Source organism: Fragaria vesca, linkage group LG5 (genome assembly GCF_000184155.1).
Source record: "Fragaria vesca subsp. vesca linkage group LG5, FraVesHawaii_1.0, whole genome shotgun sequence".
NCBI classification, from domain to species: domain Eukaryota; kingdom Viridiplantae; phylum Streptophyta; class Magnoliopsida; order Rosales; family Rosaceae; genus Fragaria; species Fragaria vesca.
Window position 1 is genome coordinate 22,839,577 of NC_020495.1, and position 14,355 is coordinate 22,853,931.

Genomic DNA, 14,355 nt, shown 5'->3' on the forward strand with positions numbered 1-14,355 from the left:
CGATGGATGTGGAATATGGAACGACTTGATGTTGCTTTGTATAACAAGTTGACTTTGGCCGGCATAGACCCTCTATTATATTGAGCACATTTACTATTCAACCCAGAGTAACTCCTGGGATATGATTGAGTGAGTTTCGTTTTCAACAGACCATGGATGCAATTTCAAAGGCAAGTGAGAGGGGTAAAAAGAATAATAGTCTATTACAATGTTTACAGCTCAAGGAAAGTAACTCGCCCCTTTAGTCACCTATACTTGACACTAAACGCCGAGTACGCCAAACACTTCAAGGAAAGCTTATAAAACCACTTCAAAATAACATAGACTTTATTCAACAGATAAAGCAAAAACTAAACAGAGGTATGAGCTTCCCCTTTAAATTGGTAGTTGTTCCTACCTCACCTTGATTTTTGAATTTTGGTAAATTATTCACCTCTACCTTCTTCACATGCTTATCTTTTAGCTTTGGTAATGCTCGAATCTTCTTTGCAGAATACTTTTTTGCAGCTGATTTCACATCCTTTTCCCATGGTTTGCTCTTAGCACCATCAGGGTGTCCTCTTTTCTTTACTTCTTTGCGATGATTGCAACACCATCAGTAACCCGATTAAGACCTAGTCACCTCCGAACAAGAGAATTTAGACATGCAACCTAGCATGAATTGAAGGCACCGCCTAATCCATATCTCATCTCGCCTCATAACAAGCCTGTGCATGAAGCTGTCCGTCGTGGCCAAGTGTGAAGCTATATAAGGGTTGACAAGACCCACCCTGAAATCCGAAGAGGCCATGCGAGGTCCACTTTTAGGGGTAATTCTGTCAAAATTTTTGATAAAGCTGTTTCTGAAGTGGGTCTCATAGAGCCTCTTTGGATTTCAAGGTAAATTTCGGGATGGGTTCTGTCAAGAGTGGGATGAGTTAAGAGATTTTAATAATTCATTTTTTCAAAAAAGAAAAAAAGAAGACAAAATGTAGCCTTTTTTCAAAATAAATAAATAAATAAAGGATTAGACGATATCAGCTCCTCTGCAGTAACCGATTTAGGGTGTCAAGCGCCCTCCCACATTCCCAAAAAAAAGAGGGTTACTACATCCGGGAACCCACCTCAATATCACAAAACTAAGTGTAGCCAAATATCACTCACGTTAGAGGCGAGGGTGATCAGTCAAAAGACATGAAGGCCAAGGTAGACAAGGAAGGGAAGGTGATAAAATCATCTGATGAGTCAATTGTCTTAACATATTTGGCATGTTTGTGTTCTTTAGTTTGTTTAGGTGTATTTTATTTACAATAAATTCTTACAGAGTTATTGTAGGGAGGGTCCGGCTACGTGCTTGTGTCTGCACATAAAGTGTCTTATTTGTCCTAGTGAGTAGTCGAGTCATTATCAAATGGACATACCTCCTTAATTGTCCTCGTAGTATCGCCATGTTTGATTCTAGTCAGCAACATACAGGGAAAACACGTTTAATTTCTTTGTATCTTTGTATGGCTTTATCCTTCGCTATGTCACCTATGTGAAGCAAATGGCATTGCTCGAATATATGGTATTTCAAACCTTGCTAGGTGGTGCATGTTTATGTTTGAGTACATAATGGAGGTTCATGTTATTATTTTGGATACTTTATCAATACTTACAAAACGGATTCTACGCACTAAGGTGTATTTGCACCATTAATGTGCAAGTCCTCAAATCACCGTATATAAAGATCAAATGAAAACTAGAGACTTTAAATTTCTTCCTTTCATTTTCAAATTTGATCCGATCAAATTAAATGACCATAATTAGAGTACATCTTCTTCGACCTCAGGTCTTCGTCATCTGTGTTAGAAACACTGAAAATTATCTTTTTAAAGTTTCAATTTTGTTAACGGTATTAGTTTATATGCATGATAATATGACATGGATAATCAGATCAAAATATTACATATTAATTACTTAGTTTAGTTTAGATATACCTCGGTGCTTTAAGAATTTTTGATGTTACGTAGAGACTAGCAGAAAAATCGGGACACAGTGCGGACCAATATCAGGGTTTAAAAGTTTGACCATTTATATAGACGTTAGGGTTTATCAGACCCCATTTGAATTTCGACCCCTTTCCCCAACTGGGTCAGAAGCTCTCAGTCTGCAACGATGTCTACAGAAGCAACCGATTCTATGGCCACTCTTATCACCACTCTCTCCACTAGCTTCAGCCGAGTCCCTCCGGCGGCTGTTCCGGCCGTCTTGGATTGCATTCTGGCCTCTACCGGCGTATCTCGGTCGTCTCTGTTCGGTTCTCTTCTTGAGACTTTCACCAAGCTCTCTGAGGTATGATTGGTTTACTTGATCAATACCCAGTTTCTGAATTGCTTTATTTCTTTGTTGGGTTGTTTGGAAAATCCTAATTGAACTGTATCAAGGCACCCTTTTGCATGTTCATTGGAATTCAGCTAATACCAGTTTTTAGAATGAGGTTTTGATGTAGTTGAGCTGGGTTTTGTCTGGTGATTAGTATAGGAAGAACCAATCTTGAATGCTGGAGAAAACATGAGTGGTATAGAGAGGTGGGATTCCATCAAAGGATTGGTGCAATTGACAATGTGATGTCCATGTTTTAGTAAGAATCATGCTATATGTGAAACTAATAAACAAGCTCAGGATAAGTTGTCTACGGAAAACCAATAGTGGAAGTTAAGTATCAGAGTTTGGATTAGATTATATTACTCGATTCTGCAGCTTAACTAATAGCAGCTATCCAATTGCAGACGTAAGAAAAATTGTACGTCTCGAAATTCAGAAGAAACAGAGGCCCATAGAACTTGCCAGTATTGATCTTTCTTCTATAATTCCTCTACTTTGCCCCAGTCTGGCTTTCAGTTGGCCTATTTGGTTAAAACCACACTAACCAAAGAAAATGTGGCAGCACATTAAGCTCCATAGAATTTCACCCTTCTTTCTCTTTCTGACAGTTTTTGAATTTATAGTCATACAATTCCATGCACAGAATGAGGAATAGCCCAACAAGACAGATATCACACTCAAACTTTGAGGTTCTGATATAGAGGGGTTCTTAAGTTTTCACTGTAATTACTGGATAAGCGAGCCAACTTAATTGAACCAATAGTGCTAATTTAGTTCGATATTCTTCTGCTATACCAGTTTGTACGAACTTGTTGGTGGTATCGTAGTTTGAAAGCATAAAAACAGAATTGTCCTTCTCTGAAATCATCCCCAGGTGATGGTAGCCATCTCTTGTCTGAGTAGTTATACCATGAATAACTGCCACCCTCAACGTGGGATGATGGTAGTGATGTACCTCTTTAACAGAATATTGTTAACTGATGTGGTGAGTTTATCAAACACAGCCACTGGATTGAGAAGCCCTAGGCACCAGTAGATAGTAATGTTATAGGTTTTCTCTAACTGCTCATCTCAGCCGTGCATGCGTGATCTCCAACAATAAGACATTGGTACAAACAGACCATTATTTTTCACCTATCTGAATACAGCATAGACTTTGGACAAGTTGGGTTCTACAAGGGAATCCAAGTCTTCTGATTTTGCAGACATGCCTGTTTTTGGGAATTTGATCCCTGCCTTCAGTATACACTAACCCCACGCCACGTCAAAACTCAAAAGTAACTGATACAATGGTAAATGCTACACAAGTAGGGATATTGCAACACAATTGAATGCCAAAGCCAAACTTTAGGAAGACTAACAAAATATTTTATCTTCCCATAAAAGACAGTCAAGGAAAGCAGACTGATTTAAATGTCCTATTTGTACTCATAATAAACGCAACATCCACACAAGATAAGTCTGCACATGTAACAGTGTGCTTGTCACAAATTTGTAATTTGAACAACACCCTGCATTATGGTTACTTTGGTTTAGATTTGATGGACTTTTGGTTTTAGTACATGAAAATGGAATTATGCGTGTTTTTTTTATAATTGCATTGTTAATGTCTCCCAGTTCACTAATTTTGTTAACATAGGGTGGTTAAATTTAAGCTAATGTATATCTCCGGTTGGTTGTTTTGGACTGATAGGGTGTCATGAAAGACAACCAGAAGTTGGACTCCCATGACTGTAACTATCTGGCATCATTGGTTGGGGCACTTTGTCACCTCTTAAAGAAATTTGGTAAGTCATGATCCCAAGTTCCATCTCAAAAATGGTTATTTTGTTATTCACAACTGGGTTCTTATTATAGGAATATTTATCCACCTTTGTAGATTGTTTTAATAAAATCATGTTTTAATAATGTTCTCTTCTTAACTAATATATTATTGTTCTATTTAAAAGGAAAATGGTGATGCAAAGGTTTCTTACTATTTATCAGCTTTCTGTAATCCTTTTTCCCAAGCAGTAATGCTATTAAAGTTTCTGCTTGGTTTCAAGAAGTTGAACGATGATGAGGATCTTTATAATGTGTTGAAAATGAAAATTGTTGCGTGATCTTTGAAGTCTTTCTATTTTTCTTGACTCGACCAAGTTTGTTATTTCAAATACACTGTCATGTTGTGTTTTTCCATACTATTATCTTGTATCAACCCATTGTTTATATGTCTGAGGGCACTTTATTGTAAGTATTGTTAATTTCTACCTATGTTTTAAAGAGCGATAACACAACCCTATTTGCTTCAATCTAGTGCCCTCAGCACCTTTTGAAGTCTAAAAGCATAACCTCTTGACCCATCAGAGTATTATAATAATGTTGTGTGTCTAAATATTCTGTTGAACCAATTGTTGTATTTTCTGCAGATACTAATCTTGGTGCTTTGGAATCATTTATCTGGAAATGTTTTCTTCCGTTGATAAAGATGGCACATATGTTCAGCCGCGATATGCTTAACCAGGTAAATTTTAAATTGTAACGTTTGTCACATTTACATCATTTAAATGTATCAAATGGTAACTAATTGCTGCTTTCTGTGCACACTGTTTTTGGTTTGGCACATATTTGGTAACAGATTACAGAATCATTTATTAATGCTGTGATTGAGACAAACAGCTGGGTAGTTCTGGAGGCAACACTGGTGCCAATTTTTCTAAGATTAGTTGCCAGTTCTATTGGTATGCCTGAAAAGGAAGTATCAGATACTTTTCAGTTGATTTTGGGATCTAATGACCGGGTAAATCATATGGAAATGAGTACAAATCACGTCATTTCCCCTCCTGGATCACCTTCACTGCCAATTTCATGCCACATCCTAACCTTAATGCTTGATGCTGTCCTTCAAAGCAAGAAAACAGCTGCCTCTACAGAATCAACAATTGAAAATGGGTGTTTTGATGATCAAAATTTTGTTGGTAAATTGACTTGGGGTCTTTGTAGGTTAACTGAACAATTGCTTTTACAAAATTTGGAATACCGCTCCTGTGCTACTGCCTTTCTTCTCCCAATCATTTTCAAAGCATTTTCTTCTTATCACTCTTTTCAAAACTCTATAGATGGTCAGGTCTCTACACTATCAAGGTAGTTATTACAATTTCTACAAATCTCATTAGTCTTTTTAGGTATTTACCTGTTTTTAGGTATTTACCTGTATACAATATAGCTTAATTTATCTAATTGGCTTCCAGGAACAATTTCTTTATGAAGGTTTGGAAGTGCTGTGGGACACTGTTTTCTCTTGGAACTGTGGAGAGAAGAGATGCTTTTGGTGTACTCTCCCTGTACCTGTCTTTTTTTCCTTTTACAGAAAAAACTCAAGATTCTGACCTGAGTGATAAATTGGAATGTTTTGATATAAGAGCTGAAACAGAATTTTGGGACGAGATTAAAAGTGGCTTGGTAATTATTACTTCATCAGTTATTGTTTAAAATACTATTGATCTTCGTGATGATTTCTTTAATTTTGGAGTTTACTGTTCAGGTTGATAAGGAGAGTTTAGTGAGGAAGCAATCGTTACAGATCTTAAAGATAGCACTACACATAAATGGAGCAGCTCAATCCTCCGGTGTTCCAGAGGATATATCGGCTGAAAATAAGTCGATGCCTCAAGGCATGACAAAGAGGGAGCTGTGGGCTGATAAGGAAGCTAAATCGTTGGGTGTGGGGAAAATATGTTGCCTAGTCGAGTCTTCCGTGGAAAGCCAGAACAAGTGGGAGGCATTTGTGCTCCTGTATGAAATGCTTGAAGAATATGGAACTCACCTCGTTGAAGCAGCTTGGAATTACCAGGTTTGTTCTTATGGTTATTGTGTCCTTCAAGTTGTCATGCACCTGTACTGAATTATCCAGGCTGTTATAATAGGCTAGATGTACACACAAGCATAAATCTACACTTCTAGAGAAGCAAAATGAATGTTTGACATTAATGAGGTTACCCTCTTATTAAGACTTTGTGTTACTGACCTTTTTATGTATATGTTCCCCAGATATCCTTGTTACTTCAAAATTCTAGCTCAGATGCTAATAATACAATCTCTGTCAGTGGAGCACTTCATCAAAACCAGATCGAAAATCCAGGAGAAATCTTTAACTGGCTAGCAATTTTGTGGGAAAGGGGCTTTAATCATGACAACCCGCTAGGTAATAGTGAAGTGAATGTTCAAACATTTATTATGTTAATGGGAATGTTTACCCTTAATCTCTTTTTACTTATTTGTATAACAATTTAACTCACAGCTAACTCCCTTTTCATGTATAATGCAGTTAGGTGCTTGATCATGCAGTCATTTTTGGGGATTGATTGGATGCATTCCGGCACACCAGCTAGATCGGTGCCTAGACATTTTGTTCTTGGTTCATTTATTCAAGGGTTAAATGATCCTGTGCATCACAAAGAATTTGGTTCGTAATCTTTTGATTTTGAATTGAGCATTTTTGACCATTTTGTATTTTATTATACACCATCTTTTTCTATTTTTGCTAGGAGTATAGGTCATCGTTAATCTTTTACTTTATTTTATGTCGAATATAACTTTTATTGATAAAGTCATAGAAAGCATAGTCAGCTGTAAAAAAAAGTGGAGAAGACGGTTAGAGCAATAGACAAGGCCTCAACTGCCCCCAAACTAACCTAAACAAGGCAGGAGCCCTAAAATACAGTTGCTTATGATATGAAACAATAGAGGGGAGAGTGTAATCTATACATCCTGCTTTCAGAAGATGACCATAAATAACAGTTCCATTTGTACACCAATATAGACTTAAGAAACCCTTCTGTATCTTTCCATCAGGACCACCCATATCACAGCTAAAACACGACAACCCCATAGTACTACGTATAAGTCATCACTAATCTTATAAGGTGGGGTTCATCATTCTCCTAAGTCACCAATATTATAAGCTATGCAATTATTATCAATTTCTTAGATATGTGACTACCTGCTTCCATGCATCCCTTATAAAATTATTTTAAGTAAGATGATTCACTCTCTTTACTCTGCTAATTTTACAAGAAAAAATATTGCTTAGGAGTGGTACCACTAGGTTGACATACTATCTTGTTGTTTCACTTTAGGTGTAAAAGGAATATACTCCTCAATGACCATACGAGGTGCAGCCAACTTTCTAAACAAATATACAAGTTTTCTGAATGTGAGGTATGTGCCTTGATATGCTTTGTAATTCAGAAATATAGTGTTAGGAGATAAATGCAGGAGTGACTTGCCTTCATGGGAAAGCTTATTACGTTCCACTTTCAGCGATAATGTGTTCACATAAACTAGGTTAATGTGGGTAAATGCATTAAGCTCAGACTTATTCTCTGCTTTAATTGATAGTATTGGAATTTGATTATAATGTGCTCATAAGGTTTGGTATAAGCATTTGACATGGTACTGACTCACACTTTTACGTAAGATATGCATGTATAACTACATACATGTAATAATTGAGCTCAGATTTCTTTTCATTCAGGACACAAAAAACTTCTTCGTTATGTTGTTACATGTTATTTAGTGCCATCTGTGTTGAACCCCTGGTTTAAAATTGATTTATGTTCATGTTGTTCGGTATATCATTCTAAATTATCACGCATAGAATGTCTGTGCCACATTGTACTCAAAAGACAATTTTGGTCTGCTTGGATTTCGATTACTACTGACTTTACAGTGTGCTCACTCTCAAATAGTATGCTTGATCTGCTCGATGTCATGAAGTGATGCTCGTTAGGGATTCAACTTATTATTATTTTTTATTTTGTCAATCTTTTAATCTATGGCCTCATAGCTACTTTTTTTTTTTTTTCCAATTGTTTGTTACGGTAATGAACTTCTGGTTCAATTCATTTGTCTTTGTTTTTGTTTGTTATGCTTGATCCACATGTTGTAACACAAACCTTCAGTTAGGCGTTGCACTTTTTCATGTATTAGTTCACTTTTTCCCTAAGCAAGTGGATTGTAAAATCTTCTTTGTCTTTATTCCGTTGGAACACAATCCTCCAAACACTCTTTACTGTTGAATGTCTTCCTTGGACTGCCTTTCTGTTTCTTCTTGATGGCCTTCTATTCTGCTATTTCATATACTTCACTTCTGATCTTTCTGTTGTATATTCTCTTACTGTTGAATTTCTATAGTTTTTTTTTCTACAGCCTTTTGTTTAGTGTAAATGCTATTCTTTGAGAGATTTCTATTGAAAGAGGTTGATATATGTTCTTATTATCTTGCTTATGGCTACAGGAAGTGCATTATGTTTCTGAGTGACTTAGCATCAGCTGCTAAGCAGCAACCTCTTGGTAGAGTTGGATTGATGTGCCTTGCTGAATGCATTTCTTCTGCTGCTCGTCAAGTTGGAAAGAATAATAATGAAACTGATGCTCAGTGCTTTGAAGATGGATTTCCTGACATGATCCAAGTGGGAAAGGCTTCTTACAATGACAAAATTGTTTTGCTTGATGCCTTGAGATTTATTATTGAGAGCAGCAAACAACATTTCAATTCTAATTATCGTCTTCAAGGTCTATAACTAACCTGTTTAGATGATAATATTATATCTTTACAAGTGGTTGTTTACATTCAAATATTAATCAAGGGCGAAGCATAACTGATGGGTTATTTTCCTGGCTCCAGTTTGTGAGAAAGTCCTCGAGTCTGCTGCTTCAGTGGTGTGCACATGTGATCTGCCTCTTGATGTACTTTTGCACTTCATTTCAACATTTCCATGGGAATTCACTGATCACGGTGGTAAGTTTACTCTTGTCACTTCTTCTTTCCAACTCTATTCCTATTGATCTCTGAAATACTAGTAACTTATCCATTGTATGCATGTGTGTGTCATACACACACATGCACGAGTGCAAGTCATCTTCAAGCTTATAGTTTTGTTGGATTGGAAGGGAGCTGTAGTCTAGGTTCCTTGGCTTTATTAGGGCAAGTTATTTGATTTCATAGAGTTGCTGTTGTTGTTTCTCGGTTTCATTTTTGTTTTTTTTTCAGGCAAGACCTCTTGTCCACTTTATCGTTCTTTTGGTGCCTAATTTGTTTTTACTTTTAAAAAATAAAAAAACATACATGCATACACTGACTCTATAATGATAAAGAACTATTTATGTGGACTATAGAGGAGTGGAAAAGAAAGGGGGCTTTGGGGTTGGGTGGTCTTGGTTTGTTTTGTAAGCATGGGTACTTCTCAATACCAACTCTATATGTTATTCTCTATCTTCAGTGGGTAAATTCCCAAATGATATGTACTATTATGAATTGGCCAAAAGCATACCTGAGAGAAAGATTCCCCCCAATTGGTACCTATATATAGTATCTTTAGTGGCTAGAAGGTAGTACCTCTGTTCATTAGCATCGAAAACACTTTTTCTAATGGGGTCAATGCCCATAATGGTACCTATACCTATTGAAATTTGTTTTCCCATGGGCTCAATGATATGAAGGGAGATACCATTCTGGTGAATGGAGAGATACTATAGGCACCAATTTTGGGGAACCTATCTTTCAGGTACTATTTTGGCCAATTCCTGACAATACAGGTACCAATTTGGGGATATGCCTTTCTTTACTTATGCTGAGGATATTATTTGTAGTGAAGGGTGGCTGGTTTTGGGACTTCATTATTATCTGAGTTTTTATAGGTTCTGTCTGTTTGTCTATGGGTCTTATCCGCTTTCTATGATTTGTTCTTTTTTACTAATGAAATATTTCGTATTTCCTTTTTACTAAAAAGTAAACTCCACCATACAAGAGTTTGTGTACATGTAACACATATGCCTACAAAAATGTAATTGGTTCCTATATCTTTTGGACTGAGTATGTGATCATTAAATCTACTTTACGCCAAGTAGTCCAATGATATTGGAATTTGATGCATGTGCTCTAGGTCGATTTTCAGCACTCTATAACATCTCTCTCTCCCCTGTTAATTTCTAGGTCCCTTAAGACAGAAAGTACAACAATGGCTTATGGATGGTAATCATTGCAGTGTCAACTGCTGCAGTACTGAAATAGAGCTCCTCAAGAGTCTTCATGACTTCCCAAATAGGTTTACAAGCACTTGCAATGATGATGCTTCAACCACTTTTGACGATGAAGACTTGGATGCATGGGAATTTGAAGCGAAGCGGTGGGCTAGAGTGCTCTTTATTGCATGTGAGGAGGAATATCAGTTGTTACCTATACTGACGGTATGTCTTTTTCCCCTGCAACTTTCGATATGCTCCATTATTTTTTAAACTCTTCAAATTTTAGTATATTCTGACAAATCAAATGTTCTTGTTTGGGATATTGTTCTATCGTTCGGTATTGCTATTTCATTTATCATTTTTCTCTATACAAGGTTTGACTCTTCGTTTTGATGATTTGTCCAGTTTATTCAAAATCATGGTAGTGATGTCTGCAAACAATACAATAATATGGACCTATTTCCTGTGAAGTTTCTCATCCTCATCTTGAGTCTGGTTCTGGAGCTTCAGATGATGCAAGAAAGAGTTGCTAAACATGGTTCTGAGCTTCGAAGCAAAACAGAATTTTTTGTGCCAGAATCAATGAATCAATTTAATCATGCAGATGTTCCTAATTTATATCAAAAGTTCACTGCCATTTTTCTTCTTTTACTGGTATGGGAAAAAATTGCCTCAAAGCATGGAACATTTATACAGCTTCCTTGTCAACTTGATATTAAATTATTAATGGCCTGTTCTATATGTTTGGGTTGCAGGAGGAGTTAGTCTCTTTTGCAAACCTGTCTTGTTCCATATTCTCAAATAACAATACGTCTAAGATGAGAGATGCAACCCTTCCTGGTTCTGTAACAGGAAAACTTGGAGGACCTAGTCAACGCCGACTGTCATCTTCTACCACCAGTGCTGTATTGCGAGCAGTATGATTCTTTGTCCTTATAGTTATCTTTGGTTCTGTCAAATGCTGAAGAATATCAGGGATATTGTTCTGTAATCTCTTACTTTTACTTGCTTGATTATTATGTACTTCATGCAACATTTAGGTTGGCACAGTTCTGCGTTAGTACGAGTAAATGGTTTTACTGTTCATGCGTGGTTAGGAATGATCCTTCTGTACTTTTTTTTCACTTTTGTTTTATTTTATACTGGTAATTAAATGTTTACAGTTTTCCTCAGTCATATATATGGTCATGTGCATTTTTGGCATGTTTTTAGTTAAATACAGTTTGTAAATTTTCTTAGTAGTTTACAAGGTAGTTTTTGCTCTTTTCTCTTTTGTGCTTTATAAACGGTAAGGAACTCCCTTGGTTTTGGATACGTGCATTTGTTTTCTTCTCTGGTGATGCTTTTACTAGCCATTGAGTTTATTGCATTTTCATTACTGATACCTCTTTTATTGAACCACATCTTATTCTACTTTCATTTCTTGTTTTTCGTTTGTGTATAAACAGATTATGTCCATGAAGGCTGTTGCAACTATCACCTCATTCTGTGCACGAGTTAAAACTGATGTTTCCCTTGAACCTGCTATTAATTTTTTGTGGGATTTCTACTGGAAGACTATTTCGTCTCCAGCTTGTGATTCAGAGGTACTTTGTGAGTTGATTGGATCTTTTCATTGTAAATAAAGTTCTGGAGTTTCGTCCTAACTTGTAATGAAGATCTATCTTCAAAGCTTCATTGTTTGTCTTAAGTTAATTTTAGTGTTTATGCGTTTGATGCAACACAGACTGGAGCAGAAATACATCTTGCAGCATATGAAGCGTTAGCCCCTACTCTCACAGGACTAGCGTCTGTGTGTTCTCCTCACACTTTGGATCCACATAAGAAATATCACAGCTCGTTACTATCAGATGGCAAACCTTTTTTGGATTCTTTGGTGCTAAATTTTCTTCAAAACACAAATAAACTCATTACAGTAGGAGTATTTACACGATCTCGACGTGCAGTTTTAATGAATTGGAAGGTGAGAATTATTTTATATAACTTTTTATTATCAATATTATATTTGATTTTGTTCCTGCTAGCTGTGATTTCATATGATCTTGAAAACTGGAATCTCATCTATAATAAATAATATATTCAAATGTTTAGCAATTTTGTTATTCAGTGTTGAAGTAGCAGAGTTTTGTTCTAATAAATCAAGCAGTTATTCTGTTATTCTTAACTTTTTATTGCATCGTTTGATTGGTACTTTCATTTGCATAAAGCTCACTTTATTTGATCTATGATAATGGTGGGTGTTTTAACTTATTGCAATTTTTTTCTGTATCTGATGCAGTGGATTTGCCTAGAATCTCTATTGTCGATTCCTTGCCATGCTCATAGGAACGGGTTTCTTCTAGAGGAAAATAATTATGTCTTCTCAGGTGCTGCTCTCAGATGTATATTTTCTGATATTCTTGAGAGGTAAGATGACAGAACAACTATATTTATATTTCAGTAAACCTATAAGTTATTTTTTGGGTTTACCATTTGGGGTTGGGGGAGAGGACTGTCATCTAGCAATAATATCCAAATCCAGGGTGTTACTTACATGTGTGTGTGTGTGTGTGTGTAAATTATGTATTAATCTAGCTCAATCTCTTTGCTTGGCTTCTCTGAACAGCCAAGTGTATCTTATAGTAATAATAATAGCTATGCTGATAGATCTTTTCTTTTTCATTTTTGACTTGCCACTCTTGCTTTATTAATTTGCAGCCTTGAGAATGCTGGTGAAGGTTCTGTTTTACCGATGCTCAGATCAGTTCGACTAGTTTTGGACCTACTTGCCCATGGAAAGTCTGGCTCACTTGTCTGCTTCTGTGATGGGGTGGATGCCCAGGTACAATTTAACTCCATTTATTGCATTCTGTCTATGGTAGCTTGCAATATAGTTCTGATGCAGCTGAACAACAATCTGGTTTTACTGCTGTGGAATTTCACCCATTGGATATAATCTAACTATTAGTACTTTGTGCCTTTTTATTTCCTCTCTGGGGTTGGGATGCTTACTGGGACAGTGGGTGTACTAGTGTTCTGTATGTAGTCTGCAGTCCTATTCTGAAACAGTTTGCCATATATCATATATGGCCACCAAAATGAGGTGCTGATCCCTTTGCATTTAAACAAAATTTTTGTTTGCCATTTCTTACTCTTCAAAATTTTCACTATAGAGGTTACTGAGAGAAGACACTAATTTAGTTGCGGGTTTTGAGGAGGGGGAAGATTCTATTTTGGTTTGTACTTTACATTTCTTATCACTTTTCAGTCGAGCAGCTTGCTCTGTTGCCCAAAAACTGTCTTTCTTATGCAGACTTCTTGACTGCTTATTTGCCATATGCTTTTTATTTAGCTGATAAAAACTTTTCTTTTCAGAAAAAAAAAAGTCACCAATATGACTATTTTTCAGTTGTTCATTTAACTTTAATGGTACCTTCAGTGCAGGCTTCATGGTTAAGGGAATTCTTGATGTGGGTAATGGGGACATATAAGTTTCACACTGAACTGTTTATTTAGCTTTATTATCTAGGGCATAGAGAAAGCTTCCATGCCTATGGCATAATGTAAGCTTTGCGTGTTTGTTTCTATCAGTTTCTCAAGGTAGAACGTCTTCTGGGTCTGAGGACGGCTCAATCCTTATCACTCCCCTTTGAAGTTGAGCATCTTGAGAGATTAAGAGATAATAGAACAAGTCTCAATAAATAATAGCATCAAAATAACTGTCTCAAGTTTGATCTGATAAATATTACCATTTTATCCTCTTTCTTTCAGATTATGTGCTGTTTAAGTAACATAGCAAGCAACGTGTATACTCCTTTGACTATTTGTTACTTCAGATGCTGTGGCATTTGGTTCATTCTTCTTGGATATTGCATGTCAGTTGCAACAAGCGGAAGGTTGCACCTATTGCTGCACTTTTGTCTTCTGTTCTCCATTCATCTCTATTTAGTGACGAGAGCATGCATATAACTGATGGTGCACCTGGGCCTCTGAAGTGGGTGTGTACTCTCTCTCTCTCTCTCT

At 36.5% G+C, this 14,355-nt stretch overlaps 1 pseudogene across 1 annotated transcript in view; it reads left to right on the top strand.

Moving 5' to 3' along the window:
• Positions 1–2,160: 2,160 nt before the first annotated feature.
• Positions 2,161–14,355, top strand: part of LOC101309934 — a 21,591-nt pseudogene continuing 9,396 nt past the window's right edge. The window contains exons 1-19 of the transcript XR_184738.1: positions 2,161–2,278; positions 3,802–3,821; positions 4,040–4,133; positions 4,755–4,849; positions 4,964–5,407; positions 5,870–6,178; positions 6,376–6,529; positions 6,653–6,790; positions 7,464–7,545; positions 8,624–8,958; positions 9,011–9,127; positions 10,322–10,575; positions 10,759–11,007; positions 11,109–11,270; positions 11,802–11,939; positions 12,080–12,316; positions 12,632–12,759; positions 13,051–13,174; positions 14,169–14,330. The product of XR_184738.1 is annotated as an uncharacterized LOC101309934 (transcript). The remainder of the gene's footprint in view (positions 2,279–3,801; positions 3,822–4,039; positions 4,134–4,754; positions 4,850–4,963; positions 5,408–5,869; positions 6,179–6,375; positions 6,530–6,652; positions 6,791–7,463; positions 7,546–8,623; positions 8,959–9,010; positions 9,128–10,321; positions 10,576–10,758; positions 11,008–11,108; positions 11,271–11,801; positions 11,940–12,079; positions 12,317–12,631; positions 12,760–13,050; positions 13,175–14,168; positions 14,331–14,355) is intronic.